Source organism: Ciconia boyciana, chromosome 12 (genome assembly GCF_034638445.1).
Source record: "Ciconia boyciana chromosome 12, ASM3463844v1, whole genome shotgun sequence".
Taxonomy (NCBI): domain Eukaryota; kingdom Metazoa; phylum Chordata; class Aves; order Ciconiiformes; family Ciconiidae; genus Ciconia; species Ciconia boyciana.
This window is the reverse complement of record NC_132945.1, coordinates 18885624-18908925: the sequence shown is the minus strand read 5'-3', so window position 1 is coordinate 18908925 and position 23302 is coordinate 18885624.

Below are 23302 nucleotides of genomic sequence, written 5' to 3'. Positions count from 1 at the left end.
AGGTCCTGGACTGATAGTTGCTGTTGAACCAGAGTACTATTGAAATGTATCTTAAATATAGATGAAGTGGAAAATAAACCTGTTGTTTGAATCAAATCACTTAACACTAAGAAAAAAATTATCTCTTATTTTTCTCCAAAACTAGGGTTTGTAATTTAAATCTGAAGATGATAAAATAATTTAATTCATGTCATGCTCACAGAATGGCATTTTTTTTGTTTTTCAGTCCTCATGAAATTCTAATACAGGAGTAATAATTCTGTAGGGAATGCAGTGTTAAGCGTTGGTCCCCTTTTGTTTGGGCCTATTAATTACAGGTAGAAAGTATTGAATTCCTTTGCGCTAAAAGTACAATATAGCCATTATTCAAAAAGCACATGTAACAATCATATCTATCAAGAAAATCTTGGCTTGTCTCTGACGTAAAGTATATTCTTCTCTCTGCAAAATATCAATTGTATAGATGTCTATAGTAAGAAATAATGCTGGGGCAGTAGCCAGTCTAGAGCATAAATCGGTGTACTCTGTCCTTATCAGGTTTAGAAAACATGCTTTTATGGATAATGCTTACTAAAACTTAGTAAACTAATGCAGAGAATCATCAGTGTCTTTTTAAAAACTCTATATGTTGTCCAGCATATTGCTCTTCTGCCCTAAAAGTTAGGCACAGCATTAATCTTTCATGTTTATTTAAAGTATTGAAATGAGATGGAAATTTATATGCTCACTCCCTAAGATTAATTTCCAAAGCATTAACTTGGCCAGAAATTACGAAACCCAACCAACAAAAACTTGTCTGACATTATGATTTGATACAATTGTTGCATAAAAGGCTCTGCTCCATTACAATAAATGTCTTTCCTGGTCATTGTAACTGCAATATGGTTCCTAAACTAATGAAGATGCTAACTATAAAATAGTTCTCTACCTACGGTCCTGGAAACATCAAATGCACAAACAGAACACTGGCTTTTTGTTATTGCAGCTTTCCAAGTTCAAAGGGTAGAAGCTGCAAGGAGGGGCAAAAGGGACAAAATATATTTATTTTTTCACAAAGTTTAGCAATGCCTGACCACAAATCAAGGACGCAGTGATAAAATACATCGGTCTAACTTCATGAGATATTTCTGACATTTTAAACTGGTTTAGGGTGGGGGTTTTTTTCTTGATTCATTGGTTTTGTTTTCCTATTTCCCCCCATTATGTTTTGCTAGGTCATGTGGACACTGTGCTCCTGCCCAAGCAGGGGTTTAAGGGGACGTATGTGACTCCTTACCCTGGTGGTAGTCTGCATCATTTCCTGCTTAAAAAGATAAAAATAGCTCTAGAGTTTCTCTGCTACTGAATTCTATTTTATCTTCCTGTTATGTAATCTGATTCACAGGTAAAGCAGGAGGAAATGCTGTCTCTATCGCAGTAACTGTAGGCTTTGAGAAGTGATGCTTTGTCATGATTTCTAATTGAATGTGTTGCGTTTTATCACAAAATGCTTTAAACAACGGTGTTTTTTATGACTGCTACATGGAGAGAGCTGCCCTTTGCATTCTCACGTTTTAAGCTATCCCTCCTGGCTTTGGCTTTTCAAGACTTTATTTCATTCAGATGTAAAAGATGGCATCCCAGCATCAATATTGAAACTCTGTGCTTGGATGCTGGTGTAATTGACTTAAAGTTGTTAAAATTCACGGGATCATCAACATGTGCCTTGCTTAATCAATTTTTTAGAAACACAGAATCGACAGCTTAATGAGAAAAGCTTTCCCAGGATCACAGTCCCCTCCTCCTCATTACGAGAGTCAGTCTTACATTAAAGAAATGGTAAATCCTATTTGATTTCCCTTTCATGAAAGACTGAGCTGTCCCAGGTGTAACCTGTCTTTTTGCTGGATGAGGAGGACAAGTGCAAAAGTAATGAGAGAGTCAATAAGCATTGTTTTTGTATTCTTCATCTTGCGTACGTTTGGGCACGTTATGCGTTTTCCTCGGTTTTTGCTCCTTTGCTAGTCCAGTACTGACAGAGCCAAGCAGCTATTCGAGGTCAGGCAGTTCCTTGGTTTCAAACTTTTCTTTGGCTCTTCTCCCATTGTCATTTGAATTAGCCTTAGCTCATCAACATAGCTTTTAAAAAATGCCACCGAGATCATGGTTTAACGAACTGAGAAATGAATGTGTTGACCTTACAGTTTAAAGGGGACCAGAGTATGGTTTTGCTCATGGCCTCATTGGTCTCACTGTGGAATAACACCTTTAAGTAAATGTATTTTTTCACAGCTCCGCTCCCAGAGTTTAAGGATATCTCTCAATTAGCTGAAGTATTCTCCTTTCAGAGCTCAAACATCTTGGAGTAGGTTAGCTGAGTGGTGTAATTTACTGGAGACTTTTTGTCAGGTCATTGAACTTTTAAGCCGTGTAAAAAGTCAGTGGGTTAGAATCCCACAGTGAAAGATTATTTAAATATTTGTATCTTACTATTACCTAAATCTGAGGATTTCACAACTCCTTACCTCTCATTTTCTGACATAGCACTCGAGCACTATTATACAAGGAGCTGCCCTGGCTGCGGTGGGAAGGATTGTAAGGTAAGAAGAAAAAACCAAAACCAAACCCACCATACTCCAGCTCACCGAGCGAGAGACAGCGGAGTAACTTCAAACAAAACCTGGCATTCCTGTCTCTCAGCCCTGGGCTCAGCTGGTGGGCATGCATTCTCCTTCCTCAGTTTGGTTAGCAAGTAACCCCTTATCACAGGATCATTTGAACATATGTGCCCCTACTCTCGTCTCTGACCTTTTGTTAGCTGGACATTGCTACTCATGTTCATTTCCTAGGAGCCTTTTTACTTTATTCTGATTTGCAGAATCTGATGGGAGGGAATATTGTGGTACCAGAAGGGAGCATCTGATAAAGTATCGACGCTGTGGTATAAATTTTAACTGAAGAAAATTGAGGGTTTAGGTAGATTTTACATTAAGCAATATGGCTTAGCCACTCCAGTCACTTTTTTTTTTTCTTATTTTAAAACTTGAAATTCATTTTAGTGCAGCCTGCATGGTTCTCTGTGCATGCAGGCTTACATGGTGACTACCCATACTGGGATGAATTGAGCATACTGTATTTCATGTTTAGAAAAGTATAAAAATACATGACTTAATGCCGCTCATTCAAATTAAAGTTCAGTAGGGTATGTGCGTTCTGGCATAATTGTTTGACTGTGGTGTGCAAACCATTCTTTTGCTTCCTTTCCCCGTTCATGATGTGATTTGCATACTAATTCTTTAAATTGCGGGCTGTGAATATTATCTCATTAACATAATTACCTAATTTCTTGTTTTGTGAATTACAATAGATAAGTAATACTAGTCTCAGCTTATTATCACATTTTCTTCTGTGCTCTGTGATCACAGTAAACAAATGAGAAATGTGATTTTTTTTTTTTTTTTAAGGCGGGATTATTCAAATAGCAGAATGATTATGTGACCCATTTATGCACGTGCAAAACACCCAGGGGAATACAACTATGGGCTTGCAGCATCCTTTCCAGCACCTACCTGCAGTCTTGGCCTTCATTAAGGCTTACTCTTCATCAGGAACTAGTTTTACTGTATTTGGACACCATAAGGTGCATTAAGCACCAACTTTATCCTTCAATTTTAGAAAATTAAAACCAGATTATTAAAGGATTTTAGTCCCTGCAGAGACGAGTCTCAGGTATCTACGCTGATATGTGGAGAAAGTGTGCTTGGGGGGGGGGGGGGAATCAGAGTTTAATTGCAGTTACAGGCTCATTTCCTGTAAATATTTAATGTCTAAGTTATTTGTATTGGCATAGATAATATCCTGGAATCCAGTGAAACCGCTTTTGCATATAGCATGTTTTGTCCTTTTCAGACAGTTCTTAGACCTGATTTGCTATTTTTAACATATTAATGTTTGCCATATAAATATCAATGCTGGAATATACAATAATATTTAACTGGGGAACCAAATAAGAGAATTACAGTTTTCAATTATATCAGAATATATTTTGTCTTAATAAAACTTTATTTCAAAGTGCTTTAGAGATTTTTGTATTAAAGCATCTATAATGCAAGGAGCTCCTAAGGTGGTTTGGAGAGATCTAAAACATTGCCTTTTCCTGGAAAGTATTAGCTCTAATTAGGCATACTCCCTGGAACCTAACTATGGTTTAAAACAGGTGAGGATATTTTTAAGAATAGAAGAGAAGGCATATAATATATTGGCTATTTTGTTCTCTTCCACTCTTTGTCCCAAGAAGATGCGATAGTGGTCAGAATCTATTTAACATAACCCTAAAACCAGAGAGATTCTAAGATCCCTACTTATCAGATATGCATTTACAAGAATATTATCATTATGCTTCCACGTTGTGAGCAGGTGCCAGGTGTGGGGTAGGTTGGCTGCGGAAAGGAATGCAGGTGGTTGAGGACAGTAAGCGGTGGGTTATTGCCCCCCCTTTATGAGTTTATACGTTTCAATTTATCTGGCCGTGGCATTTTTTTATCTGGATCAGGCATGTTTTATTTTTAAGTACTTAGGTTATGCCTCTCACGCATGAGTCTTTAGTTCTAAAAGAAATGCTTTTGAGAAAGGAAAAAAATTCTGCAATTTTGTTTAACTGTGCTAAAAGAGATCGTGATGTAGCAAAGCTGTAGAAAGACCTTGTGAAATTTCCAGTGTCAGTTAAAAGTAAACATGGAAGAAAACTCTTCAGAAAGCAAAGGGGACTATGAGACTTTTTCTTGGCCAAATTGTTTGCTCTGCAGCTATTTGATATGTACATGAAACAAAAGAGAGGATTTCATGGATATTTGGCTGCTTCTGTCTGTACCGAATCAGAAGCTTATCTGGTTCGGTACAGATAGGTTTGGTACAGAAGGGCTCTCAGCCTTCATCGCACTTCGTGGTATAGTGAAAAAGGTGAAAAAGGAAAAGCAATAGAAGGAGAAAGCATGTAAATAGTAATAGCTGTTGGGGGGGGTGTAGGCACAAGCCATGTTTTGAACTGATTTTAAGCCAATTTTTACTGAAATCCTAATCTTCCCAAGATGTTGGAGAGCCCAATACACATTTCTTTAAAAAATCCTTGAAAGACAGGATTGTAAAGGCAAAACTGACAGAGTGAGGACTATAGTGGCAGCACTGTAGTTTGTTTAATTTCTGCTAAAGCATGTTTATAGAACGTATACAGTCTATAGCGTACTCGGTGGTTATCTGCTGTTGAGAAGAATTGTATTAGCTCCAGAGGTGCGTTGAAATAACCTCTGTTGCCACAATGGCTAGCAGAAGGGGCTGATGGGGGGAGGAGAGTGGCATTTCCTCATCACTGCTACGCTTTATGAAGATGCAATCAGATTGAAAAGCTCAGAGCAAAGGCAAGGCCAGTGATGGTCTCTGCGAAACGAGGAGTTGTCTGGCAGTTTGTCTGTATGGCAATGGTGGTGGTTGGTGCAAGTCTGAGCTGCAGAAATTGCTTCTTTCAATGCTTTCTGGTTTTCTGCCACATTTTGCTATGTTGGCTAACAGCAATAAAACAGAATCGTATAGGTTGGAAAAGACCTTTAAGATCATCAAGTCCAACCGTAAACCTAACACTGCCAAGACCACCATACACCATGTCCCTAAGCACCTCATCCAAACGTCTTTTAAATACCTCCAGGGATGGCGACTCAACCACTTCCCTGGGCAGCCTGTTCCAATGCTTGACCACCCTTTCAGGGAAGTAAAATTTCCTCATATCCAGTCTAAACCTCCCCTGGCGCAACTTGAGGCCATTTCCTCTCGTCCTGTCATTTGTTACCTGGGAGAAGAGACCGACCCCACCTCTCTACACCCTCCTTTCAGGCAGCTGTAGAGAGCGATGAGGTCTCCCCTCAGCCTCCTTTTCTCCAGGCTGAACAACCCCAGTTCCCTCAGCCGCTCCTCATCAGACCTTTGCTCCAGACCCTTCCCCAGCTTCGTTGCCCTTCTTTGGACATGCAAGAATTACAAGAAAAACATGAAGAATTACATTTGGATTTCTGTAATTTCAATCCAGCATTCAGCAGCATCGTTCTTGAGCTAAATATTTTCTATTGTGTAAGACAAAAAAGTAACAAGAATGCCCGAAGCAAAGTTTTAATGTGTTAAATTAAGTACTGCTGGGAAATTAGTGATGTGAAATGAAGACATGTCTTAAACTGCAGAAAATACGGGGCATCATAGGTGATGTTGGTACCTACAGACCAGGTAGGTTGCTGCTACCACAATCCAGGTGGAAGAGAATAGGTGATTTTCTGTGCTCAGTGAATTGTTAGTCTCTTCAAACGTTTCCAGAGAGGATACCTATAAAGATATAATAGGTTTCATCTTTCCGGATACAGATTCAGACTATCTCCGTATTTCATTTACATGGTTCCATTTAAATCATAAATGTAGGATATATGGTTAGTTAAGATTTGTGTTGCTTTTCATTTAAGGGAGGGAGACTCATTAAGGAATATGGAAAAAAACTTACAGTAATAGAAGCTGGGACCTGAACACCCAGGTTTTCAGATTGTTTCAAAACCTGAGGAAAATGTTTAAATTTAGATATAGGATCTGTATACCTTCATCTCCATATTTCAACAAGACAGTGTTTTGAGGTGGTAGAACTTCATCATGGAAAGACAAGTTCTTTCTGCTGAATTCCTTAGAAGGCAAATCTTTTGATTTTCAAACCAGTTTGGGGAAATAATTAGACTTTTTGACCTAAATAAGATACTTGTTATGTACCTTGGGTTTATATTGTTCTTGCACCAATTTTCCTAAGAGCCAAAGGGTCTTGTTTCAGGAACAATAAAATGCTTTGCTCTTAGAAGAGTGAAAACAGAGATTATTACTTAATTGTTCTGTGTTGACTTGGAAGCTGTCCAAAGTTACACTGGAAATTCTGGTTGTTTCCTCAGATTTTCAACTCCTGTGACGTTGTTGCAGCCCAGAGGATATCTATCCGTTATGTCCCTTTGAATTTTTAAAACAAAAACACAGTTAATATTTTATTGCATTTTGAATCCTGCTAAACATAAAATGGACCTCTTCCTTATCCTTTTGTTTGCACTGTGTCTTTTTAAAGTGGGCATCAGTAAAGCGATGGAAATAGGACCCTTCTTTTCTAACTTCTGTAAAAAGCTTTTAATGTAATACTATCCTTAAACACATTTTTTTTATTGTTTGGATCAGTGAAAAACATCCTCATGAAAGAAACAAAATTTTTGAGAAAAGCTTTTCATTTTAAGTGTGTCTGACAGGAGTAAACATAACATCTCTAGAGTCTTAACTTGCTGAAATAAATATAAAAGAATCTGACAGTAGTTTTATAAGTGGATTGCCTCAGATTTGTATAAGTCGTTGTAGTCAGAGAGACATATACAGTGCATGCTTAGAAATACTATGTTTCCAGTTTCCAGTTATATTGAAAATAGAACTTCTGTTATTCACGTTGATGAACAAAAGGAGTTACAGGACGTTGTTATTGGATAAAATCTTTATGGGCACTTCTGTTTGAAAACTGCATTGCTGTTGGTACTGTAGGAGTGATTTGTTGTAACAAACATGGCGTAGTATTTTCTTAAGTAATATTGTTTGAAGGAGCATAAATACAGACAAGTACTGTCTTCCTTAACATGAATAAAGGTATCAGACATTTATATAAGTGATTTTAAGATGAAATGCCAGTGCATTCTATGTATAATCAGTTTCTTAATTCTTGATATTAAGCCCCTTCTAACAGGGAGAATCAAAATTAGTGCGGAAATCTGGCTCAAAATGAATAATACATTAAACTGTCTGAAATTACATTTTGAGATTATGTGACCAGATTCTTCAGCTGTCCTGCACATATAGCACACAAGAAATTGATTTTGGATTTCAGTGGACGTGGATAAAGGAGACTATCTAAATGGTATCATTTGCAATATAATGATGTGAATGTTTTTTAGACCCTGGGCTGATCCTCTGAACAGAAGTGAATTTTAATCTATAACTGAAAAGTGATTTAACTTCTTCCATAGAGCTATACAAAATCAAAGCTTTGATTTGAGGGTCAGAGGGACAAAAATCTGACACAAACCTTAACTAACCCAGGTACATTTTCTACAAAACACATAGTCAAGCAAATCTTATTTACTTCAGCCATCTGCTACAAGATTTTTTTCCCACTGAACAAACTCAAAGGATTGTATGGTAATATGGACAGTTTGATGATACATGAAGCTGTGTTCAGCTCTTTGTTATCTTATTTTTTTTTTTTTTAGGAATGATCTAGCAATAAGATTTTTCCATAGGATCTTTAATTAGACATTTATCTACAAGATGTATAATTTCACAAAGCCACTAATATGAATTTAAAAATTTGAGATCAGCAGTATGAAATCTTGCCAGTTCTTTGAGCTCCAGTTAAATGCTTGTCAATAAATGTGCACTAACTATCTAGAATTTAAGTAAATTCCTTGAAGTTTAATTGTTTCCACCTGTCATTGCTATAAATAGACAGATATTATCTACTGTGTCATTTCAGAGGCCATTATTTTCATCAATTACATAGATAATGGAATAATAATAATAAAAAAATCCCTCAATACTCTCTTACAAGCAAGGGCTACATTAGGAACATAGCTTAAAATGAATGTTATATTGACCTGTCTTACAAATGAATGCTAATCAATTTAAGGGGTGAAGGGACAGTCTTTTAAAAATCTGTTTAAGGTCAATAGAAACTGCCTGTTTGTGAAAACAGCAACTTCCTTCCATGGTGGTGGTTTTGTTTTGGTTTGGTTTTTAAAAATATTTTTATCCTATATTAACTTCCATTGTTGCTACAGCTCTAAGTTAAAGCTGATTCTAGCTAACTTTCTTATAGCTGTTAACTCATTTGGAATAGTGGAAATAAACACTAGTAAAAGCACGTTGTGACTCAGAGCAGATATATTTACTAAGGCCTTAACAGTATTTTTTTTTTATGGTTATGGGGATGTTGTTTTAAACAAATCCATAATAAATGTAAAGGTGCCTTAAGTTGTCCAGTAGAATTTCTTTATTGTATGGAAAGTCTAGCAAAACATGCATGCTTATAATCAAGGAAGAAATAATAATAAAATAGTTGAGATGCAAGCAGCCTTTCCCAGAAATCTGTGGCTTTGGTGATAAACTTAAATGATCAATTAACTCTGTCCCTGGTAAAATGGAAGAGGTTATAGTTTGTTGTCAGTGATTTTTCAAGCATTTTGTTCCTGATGGTATAGTTTAGATACAGGGTGAATCAGAATTGGTTGATAAACTGCTAAAAAATAAGAAATACAATCAATAAATGGCAAAAAAAGCTGCAAATATTAGAATTACCCATTCTTGTGTGTTCAGAATGCATTTGCCTGACTCTTTATCCTTTAGAAGTTGGAATAATCCATCATAGCTCTGTATGCTCTTTTGTTTGAGGTGCACTAAGGCAGAGTTCAATTATTTTAGTATTGTTACTCCATGACTATATGTTGGCGAATGCTTGAATTTTCGAGGCTGCAAGATGATTTCTAGGAGCTGACGTGTCTTAGTTGTTGGCCTCGCTGTCACTCTGGCCCTGAACCATGGCAAAAGAGGAGCAGCCCTGTCGGGTGGGCTGGGTGGAGGGCAGCTTTGGCTTCTCGTGGGTAAGAAGGAAGAGCCAAGCTGGGGTGTAACCAGGGTGCTGAAACGTGTAACGTAAGGGTGGACTGGCATGCTGGGTGAATTACGCTACTTTTTGTTCAGCTCCAGAGTCGAACCGTTTTATGGAATACAAGTAACTAGCACAAAAACTGTTTGGCACGTAAGCATAGAGCTGTAAGAATAACTGAATCATCCTAAACCAATTCTAATTGATAACAAAGCAGCTAGGATAATCTTCAATTTTGCTTTTGAAATATTGTAAAAGAATTGTAATAATAGTAAAACAATAATAATATTTACCAAAGTAATTAATATTGTCTATGAAATGTTACATTAAAACAGATGTGAAATGGAGCTCCATAATTCTGCTTCATTATCTCTTCATAAAGTAATAATATTATATTTGTCCAGATAAATTCAGCTCCAAATTCTAAAATCTGATTTACATTTTTAGCATTCATAAGTATGTTTTATAAATTTGCTTTCCAGTCCTCCTTTTTGTAAGGACTTATGAAGCAAGAAGATATGTCAGCACAAATATGTTTGTAGACTGGTGGTTTTTGACCATTTGCATTTTGAGATATCTATTTCTTCTGATTTTCTAAAGCTCAGATGTAAACATTTCTATTTCAAGCAGTGCTAGACAAATGCATCTTTTCTTATATTAAATACTTTAAACTGAGGGTTGACGTGAGTTGAAGTCGCAGATTTTAACCTTCTTTGAAGTAGAGGATTCAAGTGTCGATAGTGTTTTCCAACATCTCTGAAACAGTTTTGGGGTATGTTCATTTGTTTTTTTTATTTTGGAAGGAGCATGAAAACAGTCTTGTTATTTATGTTGAAATAACCAATTTTTGTGGTTTGATTCTGCATTTTCAAGGAACATAGAATAGGTGGTAACAAGTAAATAATCAACATGTGGGACTGTCAGGAGTGGTTCACACATGTTTGAATTACATAAGCTTGGCTGAAGTGACTTCAGTAACATTAAATATTCTTAAATAAGTGATTTCCTCTTTGCAAAATACAGCCCATGTTCTCACTTCATTCAGTAAGTAACTAAAGCAGAGTTTCTACTTACTCCCGACTGTAGAGAAGGTGGTGGAAAGGAGCAGTTGGGCCTTGTGGAAAAAGCACCGCTAGGAAAGGCTGGCTATAAAGGTGTTGTAGAGAAGTAAGTTTGTGACTGAGGAAGGTGAGATGGAATCTCTGCATCTCCTGGAGCTGGAGGGCAAAGGAAGGCTACTGATTTATGTTTAAATGCTTCAGTTTGTTAATGACTGTTTTTTTGTGACTGGGAAGAGAGACAGACAGAGAAAAGGGTAGTTCTATTTGTTTTGAACACTTTGGTTTTTAACATGAAGCTTAGAGAAATGAAGAAAAGTCACAAAAACAAACTTGTTTTTAATTTTTGTCAATGTGCTGAACAAGTAAGTATGTTTAGCGCTGGATAAGTAGGCATTAAGAAAGAGGAGAGGAATTTTTTTCGTAAGTCAACAAAAGTGTGATATAAACATTTTAGATATTGCAAAATAGTCTTTATTCAGTAACAAAGTGTGTCATTGCACGGATTAAAATAAGTGTTTTGATACCAGAACAGCTTTTTAGCATAACAGGACAGTTAACTTGGGTAAATTATGTCAGTTCAGGCATTGCGAACGTAATCTCAATAAGGGTTTTACATCATGAGGTTGAGGTCTCTTTTGGCAAGGTATTGGAAAAGGAATTAAATTTCAGTTTCAGTGGTACAATAACAGGACTTGAGCTAATGTAATTTTCCTTCTTTAGTTTTGCTATGAAAGTGAATTCCAATTGATTTGTCTATCCTCTGACAAATTGTATGTAACAATGCATTCATACTGTCATTTTTGTACTTATTTGAGATGGACACATCAGAACTCGCATGCCCAGCAGTGCCTGTGAACTATACTGCTTTAAAGATGGAAATTTTCTATATTAAAAGTCATTATAACCTATAAATAATAGGTCAAAAGATCTACAGACTCTGTATCATTCGCACAACAACAGAGGGCATTCTGATACTAGGAAGTCAAAAAGGAATCAAATATTTGTATGTAGATATCTAACAAACTGGTTTCACAAAAATCTAAATTGAATGATAGCATCTGACATTTTACTGCAAATAGGAGCCCCGAGAACTTCTGTTATGCCAATATCTGCTTGAGTATACTTTTTATTTTGGAGAGTTTTCAAGCATTGCAGCATAGAGCTGGACATATTGGCACTTTATCTTCCAAAGACTCTGTACTCTAGAAGTATTCTCAAATTAGGAAATCACTGTCTTGATAGCCTCTTTTAAAGGGAACTTGGTGCAATGCAGAACTGGCCTCACATAAAAACAGATCTTCTCTTGACCTTTTAACATACAAATGCTTGCAGTATTTTAGCTGTATGCCAAAGTTAGTGCAAAAAAGAGGTTGCGTTGCCACTGATGCCTTGTTCACTGGGTCCTGAGGGAGGTGGGAAGATGCCAAAACATGTTGACCTGTTTGTTCGTTGCTTGCCAGTAAAAAGATATGTGACTATGTAACTGATTTTTGGTACATAAACTTTTCCATTTTTGCTGAGAGCGCAAGTCTCTGTTTCTTCCTAGTTATTATCTCACCCCTGGGAGCAGCTGTACCAGTAGCAACTACAAGTGTGAGATTTTCCATATGTATTTATTCATGAAGTGGATAGTGTGTTTTAATATCTTTGGCTTGTAATTATAACAGTGGGGTTTGTCCCTGCCATTTAAGTTTGGAGGAATTTATAGATTATATTTACTTAGTGGCAGACACCAGGAAAACGTTCTTTGAAGGTTTAGCCTTTTATGGAGCTTTGTATTTACTAGTTAATAAATCTACCTATTTTGTGTCACATAAAGCAGTCATATGTTCAGTCTCGGTTGCAAACAGCAATGGAGAGAATGCAAAAATTTTTTTTTCTACTAGCCATGGTCTTTTAAAATTTTTTTTTTGTGGTTTTTTTGTTTGTTTTTTGTTTGGGGTTTTTTGGTAACTTTGTTATATCTACTGTCCTCAAAGGGCATTTTTTGTGACTGGAGCAAAGCTAAAATTTATTGAAGAGCCTATATTTATACAACAATGAAGTAGAAACAACTGCTGTAAAGAAAAACTTCATTTACTATGGTGATAGCATAAGCAGACCTTTGTAATGTTTTTGCAACAGGCTGAAAGCATACTTTGCATCCCTGTATAGCAAAAAACCCAAATATGCTCCCTGAAACCATAGCTCATGTCAAAGTGAGCGATGATTGCTGGTATTCTAATACCATGTTGGGTTTCTAGTTCCCTCGATTGGTTAATGGTGCATATTCCTTTAAATGCATGCATTTGGTTTAGTTAAAACATATACCTAGAAGCTTGGATATTTCTCCAAATTTTTTAGCTTGTGCAGAAAAAGACTGTTAATTGTTGGAAGACATTTCCTCACAGCAGAAAGTCAAACTGGTTGTGGTTTAATTGCTTATTTTTCTTTTCCCATTCCATGGTTAGTTTCCATCTTAGTACAGATTATACAAATGTCTTCCCTTAAAGTGTATGCATTTTCAGGAAATTCCTATGTATCTCCTGAAAGAGCTACTATTCTAGAATCTTTCTGAGTGTTTAGGTGTCTGGCTTACTTCCAAGGCTGTGACAAAGCAATTGCTTTTGTTTAGACCCATTTCAGTCTAAGTATATATAGACTGCAAAATAAATGATAGTATTGATGGCTGTGTAAGAAACTGAAATATAGACTGTGATGTCGTTCTTTGGTCATCTGTGTTCTGTGTGACAGTAAATGATACAGGTGTATGGTAATGCTTTTAATAAGCAAAAGTCAGTTTATCTAACTGGTACCTTCTCTCACCTCATTTAATGATGTAGTTAAGACTGAGAGCTAATACCCAAGGAGAAGAATTGTTTCCTCCGAAGCAGTCGGGTAAGGATTGTTTTTTCCCTGTGTCAGAGAGATTTATAACTGTCAGGTCAAGGACCACGTATATGCTGTGAATAGCCTCCGTTTTACAAAAGTAATTTTCTGATAGAGCTGTGAGAAGGATAAAAGAAATGGGTTGGAGCAAACTTGGGTCTTTCAGCCTGCTGCAGATGCAACCTAGGAAAAGGAGTTGCATCCCTACGGTGCTGAGCCTAGAAGACGTACAGGACCAGGAAAAGTAGATCTGGGCGAGAGTGAAGGGGATAGTAGGGAGCACCTGGAGGAGCCATACGAGGGGGACACCTGCCCCACATAGCAAAAACTCTCATGCTGCTGGTAGGAATGTTTTACTTCTCGCCAACAATTTAAAACGTAAATTTGCTGAACAGCAGCAATTTAGACAAATGCATGTATCGAAACTCCAATGAAATGAGAGGCCTTTGATACACAGGTTTGGGCCAATTCTCTTTGCTAAGTTTTTCTGTGAAGACAGAATTTACTGTGCTTTGGCACAGTTTATCAGAACGCTGTCAGAAACAACACACTATTTGATAGTCTCTGTGTTTGTGTGGCAGATCTGAAGCAGGATTTAGATTCCAAAGTGTGTCCTATTTTGGTAGATTAGAAACAAATATTTTCTTAAATATAGGGGCATAAGCCATGATCCGTGGCGTGCTATTAGACTTCAACAACTTGCAGAATCTCAAAGAAGTCAGTTTGCTGTGGGTCTCTATACTTGCCTTCCTCAGACTCAAGTTTGGTGATCTTGTAAAACAATTACCAAGCACGTTGAATTGAATCTAAAAATACCTGATGTTAATTAAACTGGTTTAGTGTTATCTTCCATGAGATCACATCAGTTTTCATATAATCATTAGAATTTCTTCCTGCATTACTAAATTAAACTAGTTGCACTATTGTTTATTTCCCACTTTTTACTCTTTGATGTTCTAATGTTAAATTAATAGCTGTTGTATTTCTGAGATTTAATTTACACTAATTTAATTAACATTGGTGTATCTTGGTAGATATTAATTGTAGCATCAATTCTAGCAATCAATATTTCCTGGAAAATAGACCAACAATTAGTGCTTTAATGTGTAACAATGTAGGAAGTGTTTTTGCCATTTTTATACTACTCTATTTGATGGCAGAATTCTACCTAGCATGCTCATGAGTTCAAATAGCAGTCATTACTCAAATATTATTCTTCCTTCCATAGTAGTGTTAACTATTAAGATTGGATGAATCGTGTTTTCAGTTACTACAACATAGTTGTAACTCAGTGAATTCTGTTTAAATTGAATTTATGCTACAATTAAATTTGGACTTAAGTGATAAATATCTACATTTTCAGCAGTTATTTGTGGGCAAACTGACTAAATTTACCTCTTATGCCAAAGAATCTCATTAAACTAAGGTGGGAATTCTGTTTATTTTACCTTTTATGTCCACTTTATTCAGTGGATTAGGCAGTCATCCTTGTAATTGAATTATGAACTTCATCCCGTCTCCAAATGAAGTCTGTGTTGCCGATTACTAAAGCAACCTAAAGGCCGCTAGATATAATGACTTACTTGAAATGGTTTGGATGTGGATTCTAATTCAGATAAGCAGCCACTATTTCATATTTGAAGCTTATTTCGAATGCTCTGGGTCTGGAAAACTAAGCTATTGTCAGAATTCTTTAAAGATTTCTTGTGCCTCTGAAAATACATCTTCAGATCTCATTGAAAATGATAAATAAAGAAAAAGAGAAAAATTAATGGAGTAAACTCTTAAATCAATTTTTTTCATATCTCAGCAGGGTTTGATGACACAAAACTTAGCGTGAATTAATTCCAAGTCATTCATTCATAAGTGTTAAAACTCAGGGTGAGTTATTTGCCATGGTCTCAAAAAATTTAGAAGATAATTTTCCTTGTGCAAAATGGAAGTATTTTTCCTTACCATTTGAACATTTTGCTACACTATAGAAGAAGAAATTGTCTAATAATTTTCCTTGTGCAAAATGGAAGTATTTTTCCTTACCATTTGAACATTTTGCTACACTATAGAAGAAGAAATTGTCTAATAATTGTGGGTTTATATTTTGTAAATGTTTAAATAAAAGGGCAACCTGGAGTAAAATATAATAAGCAGATATATATTTTATGAATGTAGGTAGATATGCAACTTAGGATCACAGTTGACTATATAGTTGTGTCGGGTATAATTACAGAATGTCAAAACATAATAGTTTTTTACCAGTTTGTAGAGAGCTTGGAATGATTATTTTAGATGCAGTTACAGTGTTTTCTAGATTTATGTTATATTGTCCATATTTGTCAATTAATACCCGAGTAGCTGGCTATCTGATTCTGTTAAATTATACATATTTGTGCATTTTGGGGTAAATTGAAATATAACTCTGTTATTTCTTAAGTAGATGTGATTATCAGGTGTTATGCATACAGCTAATAGATTAGGAAACGATAATCTCGCATAGCTGATGAATGCATTTGTTCCGTGAAGGCTGGGATGGAATTACATACAATATTTCACCTAAATGTTCTAACAGGCAATGAATAAGTTTCCTACGGCTTTTTTCATTAAAGAATGTTGGGTTAGTCTGTAAAGTGATTTATTTAATATCCTTAAAATATAGTAGTCAAATTTCCAGAACAGGTATCGTAAGCTCTGTACATTTCCCGAGTAGCTATTATAAACAGTTATCGTATCACCCTGAAAAGATATTAGCAAGGATAGGTGCAGTGTCCATCATTACAATGATCTCAGTAGCAAAAGCAATATTTTCACGTAAGAATTAGTGGTTTTGTAATTCAGAGATTCTATATCTGTGTGTGTATTACCAGTTCATTATTTCAGAATTATTTTTCCTCATGGTTCATAGCCCTGGCTTCCAAAAGGCTGAACTTATTCCTAGCTTTATGCTCTGTAACATTAAGGTGTTTATTTCTAGAACCACAGATTTCCCAGATAACCTAACTTTGTGTAATATGCTATATAACGTTAGTAACTAATTCTTCTGGCTGGCAAACCAATGTATTGGCAGTACAGGACAATATAAAGAGCTTCTACTGCTGTGTAAAAAAAAAAAAAAAAAAAAAAAAGGAGGTGCATAATTCCACTCTTTGGATCTGATTGGGAGGAATTTTGTGCTTTCTGAGTTTCTGTCCTCAGAGAACGGAGTAGCTCACCAAGGCAAGTTGATTCAAACCCAAGTCTTTTTTGAATCCCAAGTAGTATAGTGTCACAAATTAGTATAATTGGATCTCTAGCAAGATGACTAATCTTATTCTCTTTTTAAAGTATCTATTACCTCATAAAAGTGAAAGAATAAAAACAAGATAAAGCCCACAGCAAAACAAATTTTTTACCGTCTGTTTGATTTATGCCTACTTTAAACTGCGTGTATTTTAGAAAGAAATCTGTTTTCTATCTTCAAAAAGATGAGATTCAACATCCCTCAGCAGCTAATTTTTAGCACTTAGAGGTTCCCTTGGGCTGCTGTCAGCTACAACTTATTGCATAGGTACTTTTCACTAAACTCATTATAAAGTGATTAGCCTCAAGGAAGATAGCGCGATGTTACAGCCTGCTCTCATTATATGCACTTTTGCAGCTGAATTCTGCATTGTCAAACTTTATCAAATGGTGAGCGTAGAAAAAGTCACGGGATTGAATAGATAAGTTGTTAATAGGGACGCTGTCATTTCTAAGCTATAGCTGTTTAAGAATGAGTGTTTCTAAGGCATCGTATTTTGTTTTTTCCACCAGACTTTCATTTACTGGATTGTACCTTGGTAAGAACAGACAGTGACAAACCATCGAGCAAGTTATTAATGCTATTTGTTTTTCATTACTTGTTAGGCGAGGGGTTTTTTTATTATTATTATTAAATAACATGTTTATTCTGGAAGTAGAAGGTTTCTGCATGAAAACTCTGCCACAATAAAGTGGGTTGCAGAAGCTATCCTTGGACCAGGAAAGTTTGTCCTGTGACAGTGGATCTAGTGCAAGTTACCCGATTACTTCCGAAGATATAGAAGTGCAGTAACACCAAATACAGCCCAAACTCTTTTGACATAATCACTTAAAGACCAATGGCACAGGTCTTTGGTTAAGAAGCATCAGTACTTCTGGAAATGTACGTAGTCTTTAGAAACTGAGTAGTCCTCTCTGAACACTGAGAGGGGCTTTCTGGCTTTGGGGCTGTGGCAAGTCTGTTCCTTGTGGCAACAGAAGCAGTTGCTCGTACCACAGGCATTTAGACATGAATTTTGAGAAGATAGCTGTACCCGAGTATTGTCCTCGTATTCTGAATATTGTGAAGAGAGCAAAATCATATCAGTGCCCTGTCACTTCTGTTTGGGGAAGCTGCTGTCATGAAAGAGATGAAAGCAAAAGAAGCAGCAGGGCTAAAACCTTCCAGGTGCAGAAAAAAGCCTGTCAGCATCTAAAGTGTACCCTACCAGGGACTGAAAGGGATCTTTGTCTAGACCAATAGAAGAGTTCTTTATTTAGAAAGAGTCTTTGACTAAAAGGCTTTTGACAGGAGGGCGAAAGAAGTGGCTGAGGAGCGGGTGCCGTAGCAGTGGCAGCAAAGACTGCATCACGTCAGGCTTTGGGGCACGAACGAGGGGCTTGAGAGAGCATTTTGTGGTTGCATTTCCACTACCAAGGCAGCGACAGCTCTGCAGGTTTTGCTTCTGTTTCTAGTTTTAGTCTACACTGAGGATTTAAAAAACCACAACCAATTATCTTCAGTGCAATATATTTCTCTTTCTCTACTGTGTGCGAGGCGCATAAGGGCATAAGAACAGCACTTAAGGGTTTCCAGAGGACTGTCAGTCTTTACCTCTTTCAGAAACTTTAGGGTTAGCCTTTCTTTTTCTTTCTGGAAAAAGCAGATTTTTCTCCTCTGTATTTTATCATGTGGTCAAAGATAATGCCTTCATGACAGTAAATCAATGAGGCCATAGTTACTTATTTACCTGAAGAATAAAGGTGCATAGCATAGGCTACCATGACCTGGGGAGCTGCACCCCTCTAAGCTTTCATCATTTATGATTCACTCACCCTTGCTTTGTTTTGTTTTTTCATATCTCTCACTTTTTCACCACATTCACAAGCTGCTTTCACAAGCATTTCACAAGCTGCTTTTTAAGGATTCTAGCAATTTCGATTAACATCCTTATTTGAATCATAACTTCAGTGTGCCTCAGCACTGTCAAACGTTTTATCACGGAAAGCGCAGTAAAAATTCCCTCAAAACCATGGCACACGAACAGACCCTTACCAGGGTCCCTAATGAGATACTTACTTTGCGGAGTAGAAGAGAAGCTGAAATGTCAGTTCTGGCAGCTGAAAGGGTACAGTTAGCCCAGGATTTCCTAGAAGACAACTATCTGAGAGGGCAGATGTTTCAATAAAAATGTTAAAAGTAAAGCATCCCTTTTGTGCCCCAAAGTCCCTAATTAATTAGAATGGAGTTATTGGAGCTTGGTGGTACTTCTTAGTCCTACCACCTAACCACCTTGGGGCCGGCTAAAAACCAGATGCTGAACAAACGGTTGGTGACTACTCTGGAATGGTTCCAGGTATAGAAAACATCACATCCAAAAGCTCTCTGGGGAGGAAGAAAATGTACAAATCTGAGAGACGGAAAGTATCTACAACTCTTGCTTTATTAAATAGAGCTGATATGGACCTGTCCTGATAACAAGGACTGCTATTTACAGCTGCATCATATGTCATCAGAAGCAGAGCCAAGTCTGTACAGCCAAGAATGTGAATCATGAGAGGGAGAGGAAAAAAGGCTTTTTTTTTTTTCCCCCTTCCTTTTTTCAGATAAATGGCCATTAACTCATGCACTGCTGTGTTCTATTTATTTATTTATTTGTAACTGGAGAAAGGGTGCAGTGAAGGAGTAAGAGGTTGGTTTGGTTTTTTCCCCCAGAATTGTCTGGAAATGCTGTTGATGCGAGATCAGCTTTCTTGTCTTGACAGCTAGCAGTATATAAATGCATACATGTGCATATCAGAGGTCGTTTGCTGCTCCTGCTCTGTACTCTACTTTTTCTCTAGGAAGCATACTTAAAAATAGCTGACATATTGTTGTTATTAGTACAGATTGTGTCGAATGCCTAGTGAGTTATTTTGTGAATATATGAGAAGAAGATGCATCCTCATATCTATACTCATACAGTGCCTAATACAGTGCAACTAGAGTCCAATTGATATGTCTGAAAACGCAAGACTTTTATTTTGCCGATTTGGTCAATATTTATCTTGACAACAAAAGAAATGGTTTCTCAGCTTTATAATAAAGTCCTTTTAGTACAGCAGAAAGAAGATAGATACTAAAACATTACAGAGAAAAAGAGAAGAACTAGTCATTCAATACACGTCACTAAAACTTACTCAGCATGAGTGACTGCGAGGTCTCTAGTCTACCCATGTACAGTCAGCACTGCATGTTTCCAGAATAATATTCCACTTAATGTAGCTCTTTGTCATAAGAAGTTGTTATAAGATGTTTAGTTTTATCTCTGAAATTATGACAACTAAGTGTTTGCAGAATTTTCTCTTGCATGTCTTTTTATCCTTTTCACAGAAGCCAGAGTTCAAGAACAAAAGATCTGAAATCAAATGTTTTTTTCTTGGGGCCTGCTCTAGTGGTTGCCATACAGTACTATTTGCAAACACAATTTACTGCAAAAGCTGAAACTGGAAAATAAATGTGATATGCCAAATACTAATGTGGATAAATTTTAACTTTTTGTTGGTGAAAATTGAACCTCAACTCTGACTTATTTGCAGGCTATGAGAAAGTCTTCATTTTTAGACAAGGTAGTGCTTCCCTTCCCATTAATTGCTTTAGCAGAGCTTCCCGACTTTTTAAATTTTGGTGCAAGATCTTGAAGAGCACAAAGAATAATGGCTATTTGAACTATGAAGTAGAAATAAACCTTTGTCTTCCTTCTGTGTGTAGATATCACACTTAATAATTTTTAATTTTTATTTTTGGCTAGATGAAGGGGGTTTTTTCCCTGATGAAGGTCAAATGATCTAATTTTAATTGGCAATGCTTGCGGTGTGATTGTATCTAAAGAATGTGACTGCCTTAAAATTTAACTACGTTGGCAGTTTTCATCTCTGAAGTTATATGTCACCTTATGAGTAAGTCTCTAATGTAGCTCCAAGAGCATGCTTATTCAAGTAAATTTTAATTTACTGATCTTTAAGATTGGAACAGTATGCTTGAACAGCATCTTAAGAAAGAAATGTTAATATACTGCTTTTTAAAATTCTCTCACTCTCTACATTTTAAAGTCCAAACTTTATTTTTCCCCACATATATTTCTAATTTGCTAGTTTGCCTATATTGGACATTTTCACTCCCATGATGTGTAGTTTAAGAACTAAATTTGTTCCCCATCTCACCTTTTTGCTTTGGGTATATTTGTAGCCTTTTAATATTTCTTTGGCATCTTCTAATTATATTGGGATCAAATAAAAGCATTAGGATGACAGACACTACTATAAGAAAATGCCAGAGATTTATAAAGACAATATTACCAAAACATTCCAAGCAAAAGCAAATATCTTTCTCCTGTGCCATTCTACCAATGTAGGCCTAAAGAACTACTTCAGCTCATTCTACGTCTCTGGCTAGCTTGTGAAGTGTGGACCATCTGTTGCCTTAGCTTTACATCATTGGTCATTTATTTCTATTCAGATAATGCCTAGCAGACATCTCTCTTTTTTTTTTTTTTTCCAGACCATTTCTTCAAGATCTTTAGCATAGAATAATAAATATTTTTTAAGATATCTATGTGCACCTGCCAAGATTCAATATCTCTTTAAGGCTGAGCAGTTTTAATAACTTGATATAAGTTTTCACTGCATCCCTTCCTTCTTTCCATTGCCATAAAGAAAGTAAATATCTGTAGATTCCAAAATATGAATTTTATTTCTAAGGCTTTCACCCACTCTTGTCAATGTGGCAGATGACAACATCATTTGCACTTTGGCTAATGGAAATATCACTAAAAATGGAAATATCACCAAAAATAATATTCCCACCATGATGATTTTTCTCTTCCCTTGGTAAGTTTAAAGATGGCAAACAAGAAATGGAAAAGCACCAATGTCTTCCTGTAATCCTTTGTCTGTCTTGCCTTCTCTTCCCTTAAACCCTCCTCTTGCAGAACTGCTGAAGTCTTTGGCTGAAATAAAGAAGTTGGTTTGGACCTGGTACAGAGAGGTCTTTTATCAGACATCTAGTTAGCATGCCTCCAGAGTCCGCAGTGTCCTATACGGCTGGCGCGAGGGTCATGCCACCGGCCCCTTGGTTTATCCTTCACTTCTGCTCATCTGTGTTTGAGAGACTACCTCTTAGGGTGACTCAATACAGAAGAAAGAAGGGGTATAAGGCATCCTGAAAGCAATTTTTTTTTTAATCAGAATTTTAATTTTAAACTGCTGCTGCTCAGCTTTCTAATGCAAAAGCTGATGATAAGGGAAATATAGTTTAGCACTGCCTTTTTTTCTACCCTTCAATGAAATCATCCTTCAAGGACGGCTGCTCAGTCCAAACTTTTTTTTAACCACATTTTTCTATTTTCTTCTGGTGAAATAAGAAACCACCTATTTCAGGAAGTGGTTGTGACCTGTTTATCACTTGCACATTGGGATCAACTGCTATTGTCACAATGTGGTGTTTCAGGCAAATATTGGCAGCCTTTTACACGCTTCCACTTGGTTGTGATTCAAAAGCCATATGAAACTTCACATTTCACATGATTTGGTGTGAAATCATAAATGTGTTGTGAAAACATAAATATGTTTAATCATGCACTTGAGGAAACCTTCTGAGGAAGCTAAATTGCTCTCAAACATAAGTCTGTGCTTTTCTTGTATTGGGTTTATTTGAGGAATAATTCACCTCGGTCCCATGAAATGAATGTTACCGGCAATTTTGTAATGTTAAATTGGATAGTTGATTTATTTACTGTGAAGTTGCATTTCATTCATAAATAAATATCATTGCTTACATTCCTCAAAAATTGTCATTATATGTATTTACTGAAAGAAGAAAAGCTTTTGATTTAGAGGATTAATTGAAGGCTTTGAATCAGAAGTTTCGTAATGTCCGGCTCTTCCGTTGTGATATACAAATACGATGTTGGTCTCAATATCAGACCATGAAAATAAGATTGTGGTGAATGAAATCTACAGCGTTCTGAAATCTGCTTTACATTTTCTAGAAGTTTAAGGGTGAAAAATTACAATTCCAATTTCAATACCTAAAAAAGCAGAAATGCATGCAAATGCTGTTATGTGCTTTTATACAGTTTCATTTGCTTTACATATATTGAAGGAAAAGAGTGTATCTATGGGTGGGGAAGGGGGAAGAAGGCAGCAGGGACATGACAGAGGTTGCAGTCCCTGCACTTGCCCCATCTCCTGCTTTGTTGACCCCCCCCAGATCCCTCTGGCCTGAGCCCCAAGGCTGGAGCGGACGAGGGCAACGCCACAGCCCAAAGCAGCATCCCTTCGTGTGTTGGGGACAGGCTCCATCTGGCACCAGCAGCTACTCTGCAGCACGCAGCGAGTCTCCGAGTGGCTCTCTCCTCCTCTGGGTCTGGCTCATGGCAGTACAACTTTCTCCAGTGGC